We start from the raw sequence: 20,618 nt of genomic DNA, 5'->3' as shown, positions 1-20,618 counted from the left end.
CTGTTATGTACATGTGCATAACTATTCAGAGTGAACTGCAACTGAATAGAAAAACAAGGAAAGCTACTCACAGCAATGGAATACATAAAGTAAAGTTGATTTCAAGAACTTACTACACTGCATTTACATTGGAAATACATTCAGCTTTGTATTGCTTTGAAACACGGTTGTACCTTTAGGAGCAACTTAGTGTAACTTTACTAAATGCGGTAGCACACACATAAAACTGGTTGCAGACAACTCTAAATCATATGGAAAGTAAAGTGAATACGTTTACATCAAGTTAGCACATAGTACTTTTGAGCAAAATTAAATTGTACTCTCTTTTCAGCTACATGCGTTACTTTTTATTTTGTGTATTTTCTGTTATGTACATGTGCATAACTATTCAGAGTGAAATGCAACTGAATAGAAAAACAAGGAAAGCTACTCACAGCAATGGAATACATAAAGTAAAGTTGAATTCAAGAACATACTACACTGCATTTACATTGGAACTACATTCAGCATTGTATTGCTTTGAAACACGGTTGTACCTTTAGGAGCAACTTAGTGTAACTTTACTAACTGCAGTAGCACACACATAAAACTGGTTGCAGACAACTCTAAATCATATGGAAAGTAAAGCGAATACGTTTACATCAAGTTAGCACATAGTACTTTTGAGCAAAAGTAAATTGTACTCTCTTTTCAGCTGAATGCTTTACTTATTTTTTGTGAATTTTCTGTTATGTACATGTGCATTATTCAGAGTGAACTGCAACTGAATAGAAAAACAAGGAAAGCTACTCACAGCAATGGAATACATAAAGTAAAGTTGAATTCAAGAACATACTACACTGCATTTACATTGGAACTACATTCAGCATTGTATTGCTTTGAAACACGGTTGTACCTTTAGGAGCAACTTAGTGTAACTTTACTAACTTCAGTAGCACACACATAAAACTGGTTGCAGACAACTCTAAATCATATGGAAAGTAAAGTGAATACGTTTACATCACGTTAGCACATAGTACTTTTGAGCAGAAATAAATTGTACTCTCTTTTCAGCTGAATGCATTACTTATTTTTTGTGCTTTTTCTGTTATGTACATGTGCGTAACTATTCAGAATGAACTGCAACTGAATGGAAAAACAAGGAAAGCTACTCACAGCAATGGAATACCTAAAGTAAAGTTGAATTCAAGAACATACTACAATGTATTTACATTGGAACTACATTTAGCTTTTTATTGCTTTGAAACACTGTAGTACCATTAGTAGCAACTGGTGATATTGTTTATTGTAACGTTAGTAACTTCAGTAACACACACATAAAACTTGTTGCAGACTGCACCAAATCATATAGAAGGTCAATTACAAACGTTTAGATCTAGTTAGCACATAGTACTTTTGAGCAAAAGTAAATTGTACTCTCTTTTCAGCTGAATGCGTTACTTTTTATTTTGTGTATTTTCTGTTATGTACATGTGCATAACTATTCAGAGTGAACTGCAACTGAATGGAACAACAAGGAAAGCTACTCACAGCAATGGAATACATAAAGTAAAGTTGATTTCAAGAACATACTACAATGCATTTACATTGGAACTACATTTAGCTTTGTATTGCTTTGAAACACGGTAGTACCATTAGGAGCAACTGGTGATATTGCTTAGTGTAACTTTACTAACTGCAGTAGCACACACATAAAACTGGTTGCAGACAACTCTAAATCATATGGAAAGTAAAGTGAATACGTTTACATCAAGTTAGCACATAGTACTTTTGAGCAGAAATAAATTGTACTCTGTTTTCAGCTGAATGCATTACTTATTTTTTGTGCTTTTTCTGTTATGTACATGTGCGTAACTATTCAGAGCGAACTGTAACAGATTAGAAACACAAAAAAACTACTCACAGCAATGGAATACATAAAGTTAAGTTGTTTTCAAGAACATACTACACTGCATTTACATTGGAACTACATTCAGCTTTGTATTGCTTTGAAACACGGTTGTACCTTTAGGAGTAACTTAGTGTAACTTTACTAACATAAGTAGTACACACATAAAACTGGTTGCAGACAACTTTAAATCATATGGAAAGTAAAGTGAATACGTTTACATCAAGTTAGCACATAGTACTTTTGAGCAGAAATAAATTGTACTCTGTTTTCAGCTGAATGCATTACATATTTTTTGTGCATTTTCTGTTATGTACATGTGCGTAACTATTCAGAGCGAACTGTAACAGATTAGAAACACAAAAAAAACCTACTCACAGCAATGGAATACATAAAGTAAAGTTGATTTCAAGTACATACTACACTGCATTTAAATTGGAACTGCATTTAGCTTTGTATTGCTTTGAAACACGTTAGTACAATTAGGAGCAACTGGTGATATTGCTTAGTGTAACTTTACTAAATGCGGTAGCACACACATAAAACTGGTTGCAGACAGCTCTAGATCATATGGAAAGTAAATTGAAAACGTTTACATCAAGTTAGCACATAGTACTTTTGAGCAAAAGTAAATTGTACTCTCTTTTCAGCTGCATGCGTTACTTTTTATTTTGTGTATTTTCTGTTATGTACATGTGCATAACTATTCAGAGTGAACTGCAACTGAATAGAAAAACAAGGAAAGCTACTCACAGCAATGGAATACATAAAGTAAAGTTGATTTCAAGAACTTACTACACTGCATTTACATTGGAACTACATTCAGCTTTGTATTGCTTTGAAACACGGTTGTACCTTTAGGAGCAACTTAGTGTAACTTTACTAAATGCGGTAGCACACACATAAAACTGGTTGCAGACAACTCTAAATCATATGGAAAGTAAAGTGAATACGTTTACATCAAGTTAGCACATAGTACTTTTGAGCAAAATTAAATTGTACTCTCTTTTCAGCTACATGCGTTACTTTTTATTTTGTGTATTTTCTGTTATGTACATGTGCATAACTATTCAGAGTGAAATGCAACTGAATAGAAAAACAAGGAAAGCTACTCACAGCAATGGAATACATAAAGTAAAGTTGAATTCAAGAACATACTACACTGCATTTACATTGGAACTACATTCAGCATTGTATTGCTTTGAAACACGGTTGTACCTTTAGGAGCAACTTAGTGTAACTTTACAAACTGCAGTAGCACACACATAAAACTGGTTGCAGACAACTCTAAATCATATGGAAAGTAAAGTGAATACGTTTACATCAAGGTAGCACATAGTACTTTTGAGCAAAAGTAAATTGTACTCTCTTTTCAGCTGAATGCTTTACTTATTTTTTGTGCATTTTCTGTTATGTACATGTGCATTATTCAGAGTGAACTGCAACTGAATAGAAAAACAAGGAAAGCTACTCACAGCAATGGAATACATAAAGTAAAGTTGAATTCAAGAACATACTACACTGCATTTACATTGGAACTACATTCAGCATTGTATTGCTTTGAAACACGGTTGTACCTTTAGGAGCAACTTAGTGTAACTTTACTAACTTCAGTAGCACACACATAAAACTGGTTGCAGACAACTCTAAATCATATGGAAAGTAAAGTGAATACGTTTACATCAAGTTAGCACATAGTACTTTTGAGCAGAAATAAATTGTACTCTCTTTTCAGCTGAATGCATTACTTATTTTTTGTGCATTTTCTGTTATGTACATGTGCGTAACTATTCAGAATGAACTGCAACTGAATGGAAAAACAAGGAAAGCTACTCACAGCAATGGAATACCTAAAGTAAAGTTGAATTCAAGAACATACTACAATGCATTTACATTGGAACTACATTTAGCTTTTTATTGCTTTGAAACACTGTAGTACCATTAGTAGCAACTGGTGATATTGTTTATTGTAACGTTAGTAACTTCAGTAACACACACATAAAACTTGTTGCAGACTGCACCAAATCATATAGAAAGTCAATTACAAACGTTTAGATCTAGTTAGCACATAGTACTTTTGAGCAAAAGTAAATTGTACTCTCTTTTCAGCTGAATGCGTTACTTTTTATTTTGTGTATTTTCTGTTATGTACATGTTCATAACTATTCAGAGTGAACTGCAACTGAATGGAACAACAAGGAAAGCTACTCACAGCAATGGAATACATAAAGTAAAGTTGATTTCAAGAACATACTACAATGCATTTACATTGGAACTACATTTAGCTTTGTATTGCTTTGAAACACGGTAGTACCATTAGGAGCAACTGGTGATATTGCTTAGTGTAACTTTACTAACTGCAGTAGCACACACATAAAACTGGTTGCAGACAACTCTAAATCATATGGAAAGTAAAGTGAATACGTTTACATCAAGTTAGCACATAGTACTTTTGAGCAGAAATAAATTGTACTCTGTTTTCAGCTGAATGCATTACTTATTTTTTGTGCTTTTTCTGTTATGTACATGTGCGTAACTATTCAGAGCGAACTGTAACAGATTAGAAACACAAAAAAACTACTCACAGCAATGGAATACATAAAGTTAAGTTGATTTCAAGAACATACTACACTGCATTTACATTGGAACTACATTCAGCTTTGTATTGCTTTGAAACACGGTTGTACCTTTAGGAGTAACTTAGTGTATCTTTACTAACATAAGTAGTACACACATAAAACTGGTTGCAGACAACTCTAAATCATATGGAAAGTAAAGTGAATACGTTTACATCAAGTTAGCACATAGTACTTTTGAGCAGAAATAAATTGTACTCTGTTTTCAGCTGAATGCATTACATATTTTTTGTGCATTTTCTGTTATGTACATGTGCGTAACTATTCAGAGCGAACTGTAACAGATTAGAAACACAAAAAAAAACTACTCACAGCAATGGAATACATAAAGTAAAGTTGATTTCAAGTACATACTACACTGCATTTAAATTGGAACTGCATTTAGCTTTGTATTGCTTTGAAACACGTTAGTACAATTAGGAGCAACTGGTGATATTGCTTAGTGTAACTTTACTAAATGCGGTAGCACACACATAAAACTGGTTGCAGACAACTCTAGATCATATGGAAAGTAAATTGAAAACGTTTACATCAAGTTAGCACATAGTACTTTTGAGCAAAAGTAAATTGTACTCTCTTTTCAGCTGAATGCGTTACTTTTTATTTTGTGTATTTTCTGTTATGTACATGTGCATAACTATTCAGAGTGAACTGCAACTGAATGGAACAACAAGGAAAGCTACTCACAGCAATGGAATACATAAAGTAAAGTTGATTTCAAGAACATACTACAATGCATTTACATTGGAACTACATTTAGCTTTGTATTGCTTTGAAACACGGTAGTACCATTAGGAGCAACTGGTGATATTGCTTAGTGTAACTTTACTAACTGCAGTAGCACACACATAAAACTGGTTGCAGACAACTCTAAATCATATGGAAAGTAAAGTGAATACGTTTACATCAAGTTAGCACATAGTACTTATGTGCAGAAATAAATTGTACTCTGTTTTCAGCTGAATGCATTACTTATTTTTTGTGCTTTTTCTGTTATGTACATGTGCGTAACTATTCAGAGCGAACTGTAACAGATTAGAAACACAAAAAAACTACTCACAGCAATGGAATACATAAAGTTAAGTTGATTTCAAGAACATACTACACTGCATTTACATTGGAACTACATTCAGCTTTGTATTGCTTTGAAACACGGTTGTACCTTTAGGAGTAACTTAGTGTAACTTTACTAACATAAGTAGTAAACACATAAAACTGGTTGCAGACAACTCTAAATCATATGGAAAGTAAAGTGAATACGTTTACATCAAGTTAGCACATAGTACTTTTGAGCAGAAATAAATTGTACTCTGTTTTCAGCTGAATGCATTACATATTTTTTGTGCATTTTCTGTTATCTACATGTGCATAACTATTCAGAGTGAAATGCAACTGAATAGAAAAACAAGGAAAGCTACTCACAGCAATGGAATACATAAAGTAAAGTTGAATTCAAGAACATACTACACTGCATTTACATTGGAACTACATTCAGCATTGTATTGCTTTGAAACACGGTTGTACCTTTAGGAGCAACTTAGTGTAACTTTACTAACTACAGTAGCACACACATAAAACTGGTTGCAGACAACTCTAAATCATATGGAAAGTAAAGTGAATACGTTTACATCAAGTTAGCACATAGTACTTTTGAGCAGAAATAAATTGTACTCTCTTTTCAGCTGAATGCATTACTTATTTTTTGTGCATTTTCTGTTATGTACATGTGCGTAACTATTCAGAATGAACTGCAACTGAATGGAAAAACAAGGAAAGCTACTCACAGCAATGGAATACCTAAAGTAAAGTTGAATTCAAGAACATACTACAATGCATTTACATTGGAACTACATTTAGCTTTGTATTGCTTTGAAACACTGTAGTACCATTAGTAGCAACTGGTGATATTGTTTATTGTAACGTTAGTAACTTCAGTAGCACACACATAAAAGTTGTTGCAGACTGCACCAAATCATATAGAAAGTCAATTACAAACGTTTAGATCTAGTTAGCACATAGTACTTTTGAGCAAAAGTAAATTGTACTCTCTTTTCAGCTGAATGCGTTGCTTTTTATTTTGTGTAATTTCTGTTATGTACATGTGCATAACTATTCAGAGTGAACTGCAACTGAATGGAACAACAAGGAAAGCTACTCACTGCAATGGAATACCTAAAGTAAAGTTGAATTCAAGAACATACTACAATGCATTTACATTGGAACTACATTTAGCTTTGTATTGCTTTGAAACACTGTAGTACCATTAGTAGCAACTGGTGATATTGTTTATTGTAACGATAGTAACTTCAGTAGCACACACATAAAATTGGTTGCAGACAACTCTAAATCATATGGAAAGTAAAGTGAATACGTTTACATCAAGTTAGCACATTGAACTTTTGAGCAGAAATAAATTGTACTCTCTTTTCAGCTGAATGCATTACTTATTTTTTGTGCATTTTCTGTTATGTACATGTGCGTAACTATTCAGAATGAACTGCAACTGAATGGAAAAACAAGGAAAGCTACTCACAGCAATGGAATACCTAAAGTAAAGTTGAATTCAAGAACATACTACAATGCATTTACATTGGAACTACATTTAGCTTTTTATTGCTTTGAAACACTGTAGTACCATTAGTAGCAGCTGGTGATATTGTTTATTGTAACGTTAGTAACTTCAGTAACACACACATAAAACTTGTTGCAGACTGCACCAAATCATATAGAAAGTCAATTACAAACGTTTAGATCTAGTTAGCACATAGTACTTTTGAGCAAAAGTAAATTGTACTCTCTTTTCAGCTGCATGCGTTACTTTTTATTTTGTGTATTTTCTGTTATGTACATGTGCATAACTATTCAGAGTGAACTGCAACTGAATAGAAAAACAAGGAAAGCTACTCACAGCAATGGAATACATAAAGTAAAGTTGATTTCAAGAACTTACTACACTGCATTTACATTGGAACTACATTCAGCTTTGTATTGCTTTGAAACACGGTTGTACCTTTAGGAGCAACTTAGTGTAACTTTACTAAATGCGGTAGCACACACATAAAACTGGTTGCAGACAACTCTAAATCATATGGAAAGTAAAGTGAATACGTTTACATCAAGTTAGCACATAGTACTTTTGAGCAAAATTAAATTGTACTCTCTTTTCAGCTACATGCGTTACTTTTTATTTTGTGTATTTTCTGTTATGTACATGTGCATAACTATTCAGAGTGAAATGCAACTGAATAGAAAAACAAGGAAAGCTACTCACAGCAATGGAATACATAAAGTAAAGTTGAATTCAAGAACATACTACACTGCATTTACATTGGAACTACATTCAGCATTGTATTGCTTTGAAACACGGTTGTACCTTTAGGAGCAACTTAGTGTAACTTTACTAACTGCAGTAGCACACACATAAAACTGGTTGCAGACAACTCTAAATCATATGGAAAGTAAAGCGAATACGTTTACATCAAGTTAGCACATAGTACTTTTGAGCAAAAGTAAATTGTACTCTCTTTTCAGCTGAATGCTTTACTTATTTTTTGTGCATTTTCTGTTATGTACATGTGCATTATTCAGAGTGAACTGCAACTGAATAGAAAAACAAGGAAAGCTACTCACAGCAATGGAATACATAAAGTAAAGTTGAATTCAAGAACATACTACACTGCATTTACATTGGAACTACATTCAGCATTGTATTGCTTTGAAACACGGTTGTACCTTTAGGAGCAACTTAGTGTAACTTTACTAACTTCAGTAGCACACACATAAAACTGGTTGCAGACAACTCTAAATCATATGGAAAGTAAAGTGAATACGTTTACATCAAGTTAGCACATAGTACTTTTGAGCAGAAATAAATTGTACTCTCTTTTCAGCTGAATGCATTACTTATTTTTTGTGCTTTTTCTGTTATGTACATGTGCGTAACTATTCAGAATGAACTGCAACTGAATGGAAAAACAAGGAAAGCTACTCACAGCAATGGAATACCTAAAGTAAAGTTGAATTCAAGAACATACTACAATGTATTTACATTGGAACTACATTTAGCTTTTTATTGCTTTGAAACACTGTAGTACCATTAGTAGCAACTGGTGATATTGTTTATTGTAACGTTAGTAACTTCAGTAACACACACATAAAACTTGTTGCAGACTGCACCAAATCATATAGAAAGTCAATTACAAACGTTTAGATCTAGTTAGCACATAGTACTTTTGAGCAAAAGTAAATTGTACTCTCTTTTCAGCTGAATGCGTTACTTTTTATTTTGTGTATTTTCTGTTATGTACATGTGCATAACTATTCAGAGTGAACTGCAACTGAATGGAACAACAAGGAAAGCTACTCACAGCAATGGAATACATAAAGTAAAGTTGATTTCAAGAACATACTACAATGCATTTACATTGGAACTACATTTAGCTTTGTATTGCTTTGAAACACGGTAGTACCATTAGGAGCAACTGGTGATATTGCTTAGTGTAACTTTACTAACTGCAGTAGCTCACACATAAAACTGGTTGCAGACAACTCTAAATCATATGGAAAGTAAAGTGAATACGTTTACATCAAGTTAGCACATAGTACTTTTGAGCAGAAATAAATTGTACTCTGTTTTCAGCTGAATGCATTACTTATTTTTTGTGCTTTTTCTGTTATGTACATGTGCGTAACTATTCAGAGCGAACTGTAACAGATTAGAAACACAAAAAAACTACTCACAGCAATGGAATACATAAAGTTAAGTTGTTTTCAAGAACATACTACACTGCATTTACATTGGAACTACATTCAGCTTTGTATTGCTTTGAAACACGGTTGTACCTTTAGGAGTAACTTAGTGTAACTTTACTAACATAAGTAGTACACACATAAAACTGGTTGCAGACAACTCTAAATCATATGGAAAGTAAAGTGAATACGTTTACATCAAGTTAGCACATAGTACTTTTGAGCAGAAATAAATTGTACTCTGTTTTCAGCTGAATGCATTACATATTTTTTGTGCATTTTCTGTTATGTACATGTGCGTAACTATTCAGAGCGAACTGTAACAGATTAGAAACACAAAAAAAACCTACTCACAGCAATGGAATACATAAAGTAAAGTTGATTTCAAGTACATACTACACTGCATTTAAATTGGAACTGCATTTAGCTTTGTATTGCTTTGAAACACGTTAGTACAATTAGGAGCAACTGGTGATATTGCTTAGTGTAACTTTACTAAATGCGGTAGCACACACATAAAACTGGTTGCAGACAGCTCTAGATCATATGGAAAGTAAATTGAAAACGTTTACATCAAGTTAGCACATAGTACTTTTGAGCAAAAGTAAATTGTACTCTCTTTTCAGCTGCATGCGTTACTTTTTATTTTGTGTATTTTCTGTTATGTACATGTGCATAACTATTCAGAGTGAACTGCAACTGAATAGAAAAACAAGGAAAGCTACTCACAGCAATGGAATACATAAAGTAAAGTTGATTTCAAGAACTTACTACACTGCATTTACATTGGAACTACATTCAGCTTTGTATTGCTTTGAAACACGGTTGTACCTTTAGGAGCAACTTAGTGTAACTTTACTAAATGTGGTAGCACACACATAAAACTGGTTGCAGACAACTCTAAATCATATGGAAAGTAAAGTGAATACGTTTACATCAAGTTAGCACATAGTACTTTTGAGCAAAATTAAATTGTACTCTCTTTTCAGCTACATGCGTTACTTTTTATTTTGTGTATTTTCTGTTATGTACATGTGCATAACTATTCAGAGTGAAATGCAACTGAATAGAAAAACAAGGAAAGCTACTCACAGCAATGGAATACATAAAGTAAAGTTGAATTCAAGAACATACTACACTGCATTTACATTGGAACTACATTCAGCATTGTATTGCTTTGAAACACGGTTGTACCTTTAGGAGCAACTTAGTGTAACTTTACTAACTGCAGTAGCACACACATAAAACTGGTTGCAGACAACTCTAAATCATATGGAAAGTAAAGCGAATACGTTTACATCAAGTTAGCACATAGTACTTTTGAGCAAAAGTAAATTGTACTCTCTTTTCAGCTGAATGCTTTACTTATTTTTTGTGCATTTTCTGTTATGTACATGTGCATTATTCAGAGTGAACTGCAACTGAATAGAAAAACAAGGAAAGCTACTCACAGCAATGGAATACATAAAGTAAAGTTGAATTCAAGAACATACTACACTGCATTTACATTGGAACTACATTCAGCATTGTATTGCTTTGAAACACGGTTGTACCTTTAGGAGCAACTTAGTGTAACTTTACTAACTTCAGTAGCACACACATAAAACTGGTTGCAGACAACTCTAAATCATATGGAAAGTAAAGTGAATACGTTTACATCAAGTTAGCACATAGTACTTTTGAGCAGAAATAAATTGTACTCTCTTTTCAGCTGAATGCATTACTTATTTTTTGTGCTTTTTCTGTTATGTACATGTGCGTAACTATTCAGAATGAACTGCAACTGAATGGAAAAACAAGGAAAGCTACTCACAGCAATGGAATACCTAAAGTAATGTTGAATTCAAGAACATACTACAATGTATTTACATTGGAACTACATTTAGCTTTTTATTGCTTTGAAACACTGTAGTACCATTAGTAGCAACTGGTGATATTGTTTATTGTAACGTTAGTAACTTCAGTAACACACACATAAAACTTGTTGCAGACTGCACCAAATCATATAGAAAGTCAATTACAAACGTTTAGATCTAGTTAGCACATAGTACTTTTGAGCAAAAGTAAATTGTACTCTCTTTTCAGCTGAATGCGTTACTTTTTATTTTGTGTATTTTCTGTTATGTACATGTGCATAACTATTCAGAGTGAACTGCAACTGAATGGAACAACAAGGAAAGCTACTCACAGCAATGGAATACATAAAGTAAAGTTGATTTCAAGAACATACTACAATGCATTTACATTGGAACTACATTTAGCTTTGTATTGCTTTGAAACACGGTAGTACCATTAGGAGCAACTGGTGATATTGCTTAGTGTAACTTTACTAACTGCAGTAGCACACACATAAAACTGGTTGCAGACAACTCTAAATCATATGGAAAGTAAAGTGAATACGTTTACATCAAGTTAGCACATAGTACTTTTGAGCAGAAATAAATTGTACTCTGTTTTCAGCTGAATGCATTACTTATTTTTTGTGCTTTTTCTGTTATGTACATGTGCGTAACTATTCAGAGCGAACTGTAACAGATTAGAAACACAAAAAAACTACTCACAGCAATGGAATACATAAAGTTAAGTTGATTTCAAGAACATACTACACTGCATTTACATTGGAACTACATTCAGCTTTGTATTGCTTTGAAACACGGTTGTACCTTTAGGAGTAACTTAGTGTATCTTTACTAACATAAGTAGTACACACATAAAACTGGTTGCAGACAACTCTAAATCATATGGAAAGTAAAGTGAATACGTTTACATCAAGTTAGCACATAGTACTTTTGAGCAGAAATAAATTGTACTCTGTTTTCAGCTGAATGCATTACATATTTTTTGTGCATTTTCTGTTATGTACATGTGCGTAACTATTCAGAGCGAACTGTAACAGATTAGAAACACAAAAAAAAACTACTCACAGCAATGGAATACATAAAGTAAAGTTGATTTCAAGTACATACTACACTGCATTTAAATTGGAACTGCATTTAGCTTTGTATTGCTTTGAAACACGTTAGTACAATTAGGAGCAACTGGTGATATTGCTTAGTGTAACTTTACTAAATGCGGTAGCACACACATAAAACTGGTTGCAGACAACTCTAGATCATATGGAAAGTAAATTGAAAACGTTTACATCAAGTTAGCACATAGTACTTTTGAGCAAAAGTAAATTGTACTCTCTTTTCAGCTGAATGCGTTACTTTTTATTTTGTGTATTTTCTGTTATGTACATGTGCATAACTATTCAGAGTGAACTGCAACTGAATGGAACAACAAGGAAAGCTACTCACAGCAATGGAATACATAAAGTAAAGTTGATTTCAAGAACATACTACAATGCATTTACATTGGAACTACATTTAGCTTTGTATTGCTTTGAAACACGGTAGTACCATTAGGAGCAACTGGTGATATTGCTTAGTGTAACTTTACTAACTGCAGTAGCACACACATAAAACTGGTTGCAGACAACTCTAAATCATATGGAAAGTAAAGTGAATACGTTTACATCAAGTTAGCACATAGTACTTATGTGCAGAAATAAATTGTACTCTGTTTTCAGCTGAATGCATTACTTATTTTTTGTGCTTTTTCTGTTATGTACATGTGCGTAACTATTCAGAGCGAACTGTAACAGATTAGAAACACAAAAAAAACTACTCACAGCAATGGAATACATAAAGTTAAGTTGATTTCAAGAACATACTACACTGCATTTACATTGGAACTACATTCAGCTTTGTATTGCTTTGAAACACGGTTGTACCTTTAGGAGTAACTTAGTGTAACTTTACTAACATAAGTAGTAAACACATAAAACTGGTTGCAGACAACTCTAAATCATATGGAAAGTAAAGTGAATACGTTTACATCAAGTTAGCACATAGTACTTTTGAGCAGAAATAAATTGTACTCTGTTTTCAGCTGAATGCATTACATATTTTTTGTGCATTTTCTGTTATCTACATGTGCATAACTATTCAGAGTGAAATGCAACTGAATAGAAAAACAAGGAAAGCTACTCACAGCAATGGAATACATAAAGTAAAGTTGAATTCAAGAACATACTACACTGCATTTACATTGGAACTACATTCAGCATTGTATTGCTTTGAAACACGGTTGTACCTTTAGGAGCAACTTAGTGTAACTTTACTAACTACAGTAGCACACACATAAAACTGGTTGCAGACAACTCTAAATCATATGGAAAGTAAAGTGAATACGTTTACATCATGTTAGCACATAGTACTTTTGAGCAGAAATAAATTGTACTCTCTTTTCAGCTGAATGCATTACTTATTTTTTGTGCATTTTCTGTTATGTACATGTGCGTAACTATTCAGAATGAACTGCAACTGAATGGAAAAACAAGGAAAGCTACTCACAGCAATGGAATACCTAAAGTAAAGTTGAATTCAAGAACATACTACAATGCATTTACATTGGAACTACATTTAGCTTTGTATTGCTTTGAAACACTGTAGTACCATTAGTAGCAACTGGTGATATTGTTTATTGTAACGTTAGTAACTTCAGTAGCACACACATAAAACTTGTTGCAGACTGCACCAAATCATATAGAAAGTCAATTACAAACGTTTAGATCTAGTTAGCACATAGTACTTTTGAGCAAAAGTAAATTGTACTCTCTTTTCAGCTGAATGCGTTGCTTTTTATTTTGTGTAATTTCTGTTATGTACATGTGCATAACTATTCAGAGTGAACTGCAACTGAATGGAACAACAAGGAAAGCTACTCACTGCAATGGAATACCTAAAGTAAAGTTGAATTCAAGAACATACTACAATGCATTTACATTGGAACTACATTTAGCTTTGTATTGCTTTGAAACACTGTAGTACCATTAGTAGCAACTGGTGATATTGTTTATTGTAACGATAGTAACTTCAGTAGCACACACATAAAATTGGTTGCAGACAACTCTAAATCATATGGAAAGTAAAGTGAATACGTTTACATCAAGTTAGCACATAGAACTTTTGAGCAGAAATAAATTGTACTCTCTTTTCAGCTGAATGCATTACTTATTTTTTGTGCATTTTCTGTTATGTACATGTGCGTAACTATTCAGAATGAACTGCAACTGAATGGAAAAACAAGGTAAGCTACTCACAGCAATGGAATACCTAAAGTAAAGTTGAATTCAAGAACATACTACAATGCATTTACATTGGAACTACATTTAGCTTTTTATTGCTTTGAAACACTGTAGTACCATTAGTAGCAGCTGGTGATATTGTTTATTGTAACGTTAGTAACTTCAGTAACACACACATAAAACTTGTTGCAGACTGCACCAAATCATATAGAAAGTCAATTACAAACGTTTAGATCTAGTTAGCACATAGTACTTTTGAGCAAAAGTAAATTGTACTCTCTTTTCAGCTGCATGCGTTACTTTTTATTTTGTGTATTTTCTGTTATGTACATGTGCATAACTATTCAGAGTGAACTGCAACTGAATAGAAAAACAAGGAAAGCTACTCACAGCAATGGAATACATAAAGTAAAGTTGATTTCAAGAACTTACTACACTGCATTTACATTGGAACTACATTCAGCTTTGTATTGCTTTGAAACACGGTTGTACCTTTAGGAGCAACTTAGTGTAACTTTACTAAATGCGGTAGCACACACATAAAACTGGTTGCAGACAACTCTAAATCATATGGAAAGTAAAGTGAATACGTTTACATCAAGTTAGCACATAGTACTTTTGAGCAAAATTAAATTGTACTCTCTTTTCAGCTACATGCGTTACTTTTTATTTTGTGTATTTTCTGTTATGTACATGTGCATAACTATTCAGAGTGAAATGCAACTGAATAGAAAAACAAGGAAAGCTACTCACAGCAATGGAATACATAAAGTAAAGTTGAATTCAAGAACATACTACACTGCATTTACATTGGAACTACATTCAGCATTGTATTGCTTTGAAACACGGTTGTACCTTTAGGAGCAACTTAGTGTAACTTTACTAACTGCAGTAGCACACACATAAAACTGGTTGCAGACAACTCTAAATCATATGGAAAGTAAAGCGAATACGTTTACATCAAGTTAGCACATAGTACTTTTGAGCAAAAGTAAATTGTACTCTCTTTTCAGCTGAATGCTTTACTTATTTTTTGTGCATTTTCTGTTATGTACATGTGCATTATTCAGAGTGAACTGCAACTGAATAGAAAAACAAGGAAAGCTACTCACAGCAATGGAATACATAAAGTAAAGTTGAATTCAAGAACATACTACACTGCATTTACATTGGAACTACATTCAGCATTGTATTGCTTTGAAACACGGTTGTACCTTTAGGAGCAACTTAGTGTAACTTTACTAACTTCAGTAGCACACACATAAAACTGGTTGCAGACAACTCTAAATCATATGGAAAGTAAAGTGAATACGTTTACATCAAGTTAGCACATAGTACTTTTGAGCAGAAATAAATTGTACTCTCTTTTCAGCTGAATGCATTACTTATTTTTTGTGCTTTTTCTGTTATGTACATGTGCGTAACTATTCAGAATGAACTGCAACTGAATGGAAAAACAAGGAAAGCTACTCACAGCAATGGAATACCTAAAGTAAAGTTGAATTCAAGAACATACTACAATGTATTTACATTGGAACTACATTTAGCTTTTTATTGCTTTGAAACACTGTAGTACCATTAGTAGCAACTGGTGTTATTGTTTATTGTAACGATAGTAACTTCAGTAGCACACACATAAAATTGGTTGCAGACAACTCTAAATCATATGGAAAGTAAAGTGAATACGTTTACATCAAGTTAGCACATAGAACTTTTGAGCAGAAATAAATTGTACTCTCTTTTCAGCTGAATGCATTACTTATTTTTTGTGCATTTTCTGTTATGTACATGTGCGTAACTATTCAGAATGAACTGCAACTGAATGGAAAAACAAGGAAAGCTACTCACAGCAATGGAATACCTAAAGTAAAGTTGAATTCAAGAACATACTACAATGCATTTACATTGGAACTACATTTAGCTTTTTATTGCTTTGAAACACTGTAGTACCATTAGTAGCAGCTGGTGATATTGTTTATTGTAACGTTAGTAACTTCAGTAACACACACATAAAACTTGTTGCAGACTGCACCAAATCATATAGAAAGTCAATTACAAACGTTTAGATCTAGTTAGCACATAGTACTTTTGAGCAAAAGTAAATTGTACTCTCTTTTCAGCTGAATGCGTTACTTTTTATTTTGTGTATTTTCTGTTATGTACATGTGCATAACTATTCAGAGTGAACTGCAACTGAATGGAACAACAAGGAAAGCTACTCACAGCAATGGAATACATAAAGTAAAGTTGATTTCAAGAACATACTACAATGCATTTACATTGGAACTACATTTAGCTTTGTATTGCTTTGAAACACGGTAGTACCATTAGGAGCAACTGGTGATATTGCTTAGTGTAACTTTACTAACTGCAGTAGCACACACATAAAACTGGTTGCAGACAACTCTAAATCATATGGAAAGTAAAGTGAATACGTTTACATCAAGTTAGCACATAGTACTTTTGAGCAGAAATAAATTGTACTCTGTTTTCAGCTGAATGCATTACTTATTTTTTGTGCTTTTTCTGTTATGTACATGTGCGTAACTATTCAGAGCGAACTGTAACAGATTAGAAACACAAAAAAACTACTCACAGCAATGGAATACATAAAGTTAAGTTGTTTTCAAGAACATACTACACTGCATTTACATTGGAACTACATTCAGCTTTGTATTGCTTTGAAACACGGTTGTACCTTTTGGAGTAACTTAGTGTAACTTTACTAACATAAGTAGTACACACATAAAACTGGTTGCAGACAACTCTAAATCATATGGAAAGTAAAGTGAATACGTTTACATCAAGTTAGCACATAGTACTTTTGAGCAGAAATAAATTGTACTCTGTTTTCAGCTGAATGCATTACATATTTTTTGTGCATTTTCTGTTATGTACATGTGCGTAACTATTCAGAGCGAACTGTAACAGATTAGAAACACAAAAAAAACCTACTCACAGCAATGGAATACATAAAGTAAAGTTGATTTCAAGTACATACTACACTGCATTTAAATTGGAACTGCATTTAGCTTTGTATTGCTTTGAAACACGTTAGTACAATTAGGAGCAACTGGTGATATTGCTTAGTGTAACTTTACTAAATGCGGTAGCACACACATAAAACTGGTTGCAGACAGCTCTAGATCATATGGAAAGTAAATTGAAAACGTTTACATCAAGTTAGCACATAGTACTTTTGAGCAAAAGTAAATTGTACTCTCTTTTCAGCTGCATGCGTTACTTTTTATTTTGTGTATTTTCTGTTATGTACATGTGCATAACTATTCAGAGTGAACTGCAACTGAATAGAAAAACAAGGAAAGCTACTCACAGCAATGGAATACATAAAGTAAAGTTGATTTCAAGAACTTACTACACTGCATTTACATTGGAACTACATTCAGCTTTGTATTGCTTTGAAACACGGTTGTACCTTTAGGAGCAACTTAGTGTAACTTTACTAAATGCGGTAGCACACACATAAAACTGGTTGCAGACAACTCTAAATCATATGGAAAGTAAAGTGAATACGTTTACATCAAGTTAGCACATAGTACTTTTGAGCAAAATTAAATTGTACTCTCTTTTCAGCTACATGCGTTACTTTTTACTTTGTGTATTTTCTGTTATGTACATGTGCATAACTATTCAGAGTGAAATGCAACTGAATAGAAAAACAAGGAAAGCTACTCACAGCAATGGAATACATAAAGTAAAGTTGAATTCAAGAACATACTACACTGCATTTACATTGGAACTACATTCAGCATTGTATTGCTTTGAAACACGGTTGTACCTTTAGGAGCAACTTAGTGTAACTTTACAAACTGCAGTAGCACACACATAAAACTGGTTGCAGACAACTCTAAATCATATGGAAAGTAAAGTGAATACGTTTACATCAAGGTAGCACATAGTACTTTTGAGCAAAAGTAAATTGTACTCTCTTTTCAGCTGAATGCTTTACTTATTTTTTGTGCATTTTCTGTTATGTACATGTGCATTATTCAGAGTGAACTGCAACTGAATAGAAAAACAAGGAAAGCTACTCACAGCAATGGAATACATAAAGTAAAGTTGAATTCAAGAACATACTACACTGCATTTACATTGGAACTACATTCAGCATTGTATTGCTTTGAAACACGGTTGTACCTTTAGGAGCAACTTAGTGTAACTTTACTAACTTCAGTAGCACACACATAAAACTGGTTGCAGACAACTCTAAATCATATGGAAAGTAAAGTGAATACGTTTACATCAAGTTAGCACATAGTACTTTTGAGCAGAAATAAATTGTACTCTCTTTTCAGCTGAATGCATTACTTATTTTTTGTGCATTTTCTGTTATGTACATGTGCGTAACTATTCAGAATGAACTGCAACTGAATGGAAAAACAAGGAAAGCTACTCACAGCAATGGAATACCTAAAGTAAAGTTGAATTCAAGAACATACTACAATGCATTTACATTGGAACTACATTTAGCTTTTTATTGCTTTGAAACACTGTAGTACCATTAGTAGCAACTGGTGATATTGTTTATTGTAACGTTAGTAACTTCAGTAACACACACATAAAACTTGTTGCAGACTGCACCAAATCATATAGAAAGTCAATTACAAACGTTTAGATCTAGTTAGCACATAGTACTTTTGAGCAAAAGTAAATTGTACTCTCTTTTCAGCTGAATGCGTTACTTTTTATTTTGTGTATTTTCTGTTATGTACATGTTCATAACTATTCAGAGTGAACTGCAACTGAATGGAACAACAAGGAAAGCTACTCACAGCAATGGAATACATAAAGTAAAGTTGATTTCAAGAACATACTACAATGCATTTACATTGGAACTACATTTAGCTTTGTATTGCTTTGAAACACGGTAGTACCATTAGGAGCAACTGGTGATATTGCTTAGTGTAACTTTACTAACTGCAGTAGCACACACATAAAACTGGTTGCAGACAACTCTAAATCATATGGAAAGTAAAGTGAATACGTTTACATCAAGTTAGCACATAGTACTTTTGAGCAGAAATAAATTGTACTCTGTTTTCAGCTGAATGCATTACTTATTTTTTGTGCTTTTTCTGTTATGTACATGTGCGTAACTATTCAGAGCGAACTGTAACAGATTAGAAACACAAAAAAACTACTCACAGCAATGGAATACATAAAGTTAAGTTGATTTCAAGAACATACTACACTGCATTTACATTGGAACTACATTCAGCTTTGTATTGCTTTGAAACACGGTTGTACCTTTAGGAGTAACTTAGTGTATCTTTACTAACATAAGTAGTACACACATAAAACTGGTTGCAGACAACTCTAAATCATATGGAAAGTAAAGTGAATACGTTTACATCAAGTTAGCACATAGTACTTTTGAGCAGAAATAAATTGTACTCTGTTTTCAGCTGAATGCATTACATATTTTTTGTGCATTTTCTGTTATGTACATGTGCGCAACTATTCAGAGCGAACTGTAACAGATTAGAAACACAAAAAAAAACTACTCACAGCAATGGAATACATAAAGTAAAGTTGATTTCAAGTACATACTATACTGCATTTAAATTGGAACTGCATTTAGCTTTGTATTGCTTTGAAACACGTTAGTACAATTAGGAGCAACTGGTGATATTGCTTAGTGTAACTTTACTAAATGCGGTAGCACACACATAAAACTGGTTGCAGACAACTCTAGATCATATGGAAAGTAAATTGAAAACGTTTACATCAAGTTAGCACATAGTACTTTTGAGCAAAAGTAAATTGTACTCTCTTTTCAGCTGAATGCGTTGCTTTTTATTTTGTGTAATTTCTGTTATGTACATGTGCATAACTATTCAGAGTGAACTGCAACTGAATGGAACAACAAGGAAAGCTACTCACTGCAATGGAATACCTAAAGTAAAGTTGAATTCAAGAACATACTACAATGCATTTACATTGGAACTACATTTAGCTTTGTATTGCTTTGAAACACTGTAGTACCATTAGTAGCAACTGGTGTTATTGTTTATTGTAACGATAGTAACTTCAGTAGCACACACATAAAATTGGTTGCAGACAACTCTAAATCATATGGAAAGTAAAGTGAATACGTTTACATCAAGTTAGCACATAGAACTTTTGAGCAGAAATAAATTGTACTCTCTTTTCAGCTGAATGCATTACTTATTTTTTGTGCATTTTCTGTTAT

This window comes from Hemitrygon akajei, chromosome 8 (genome assembly GCF_048418815.1).
Source record: "Hemitrygon akajei chromosome 8, sHemAka1.3, whole genome shotgun sequence".
Lineage (NCBI taxonomy): Eukaryota > Metazoa > Chordata > Chondrichthyes > Myliobatiformes > Dasyatidae > Hemitrygon > Hemitrygon akajei.
Note: the sequence above shows the minus strand (reverse complement) of the source record.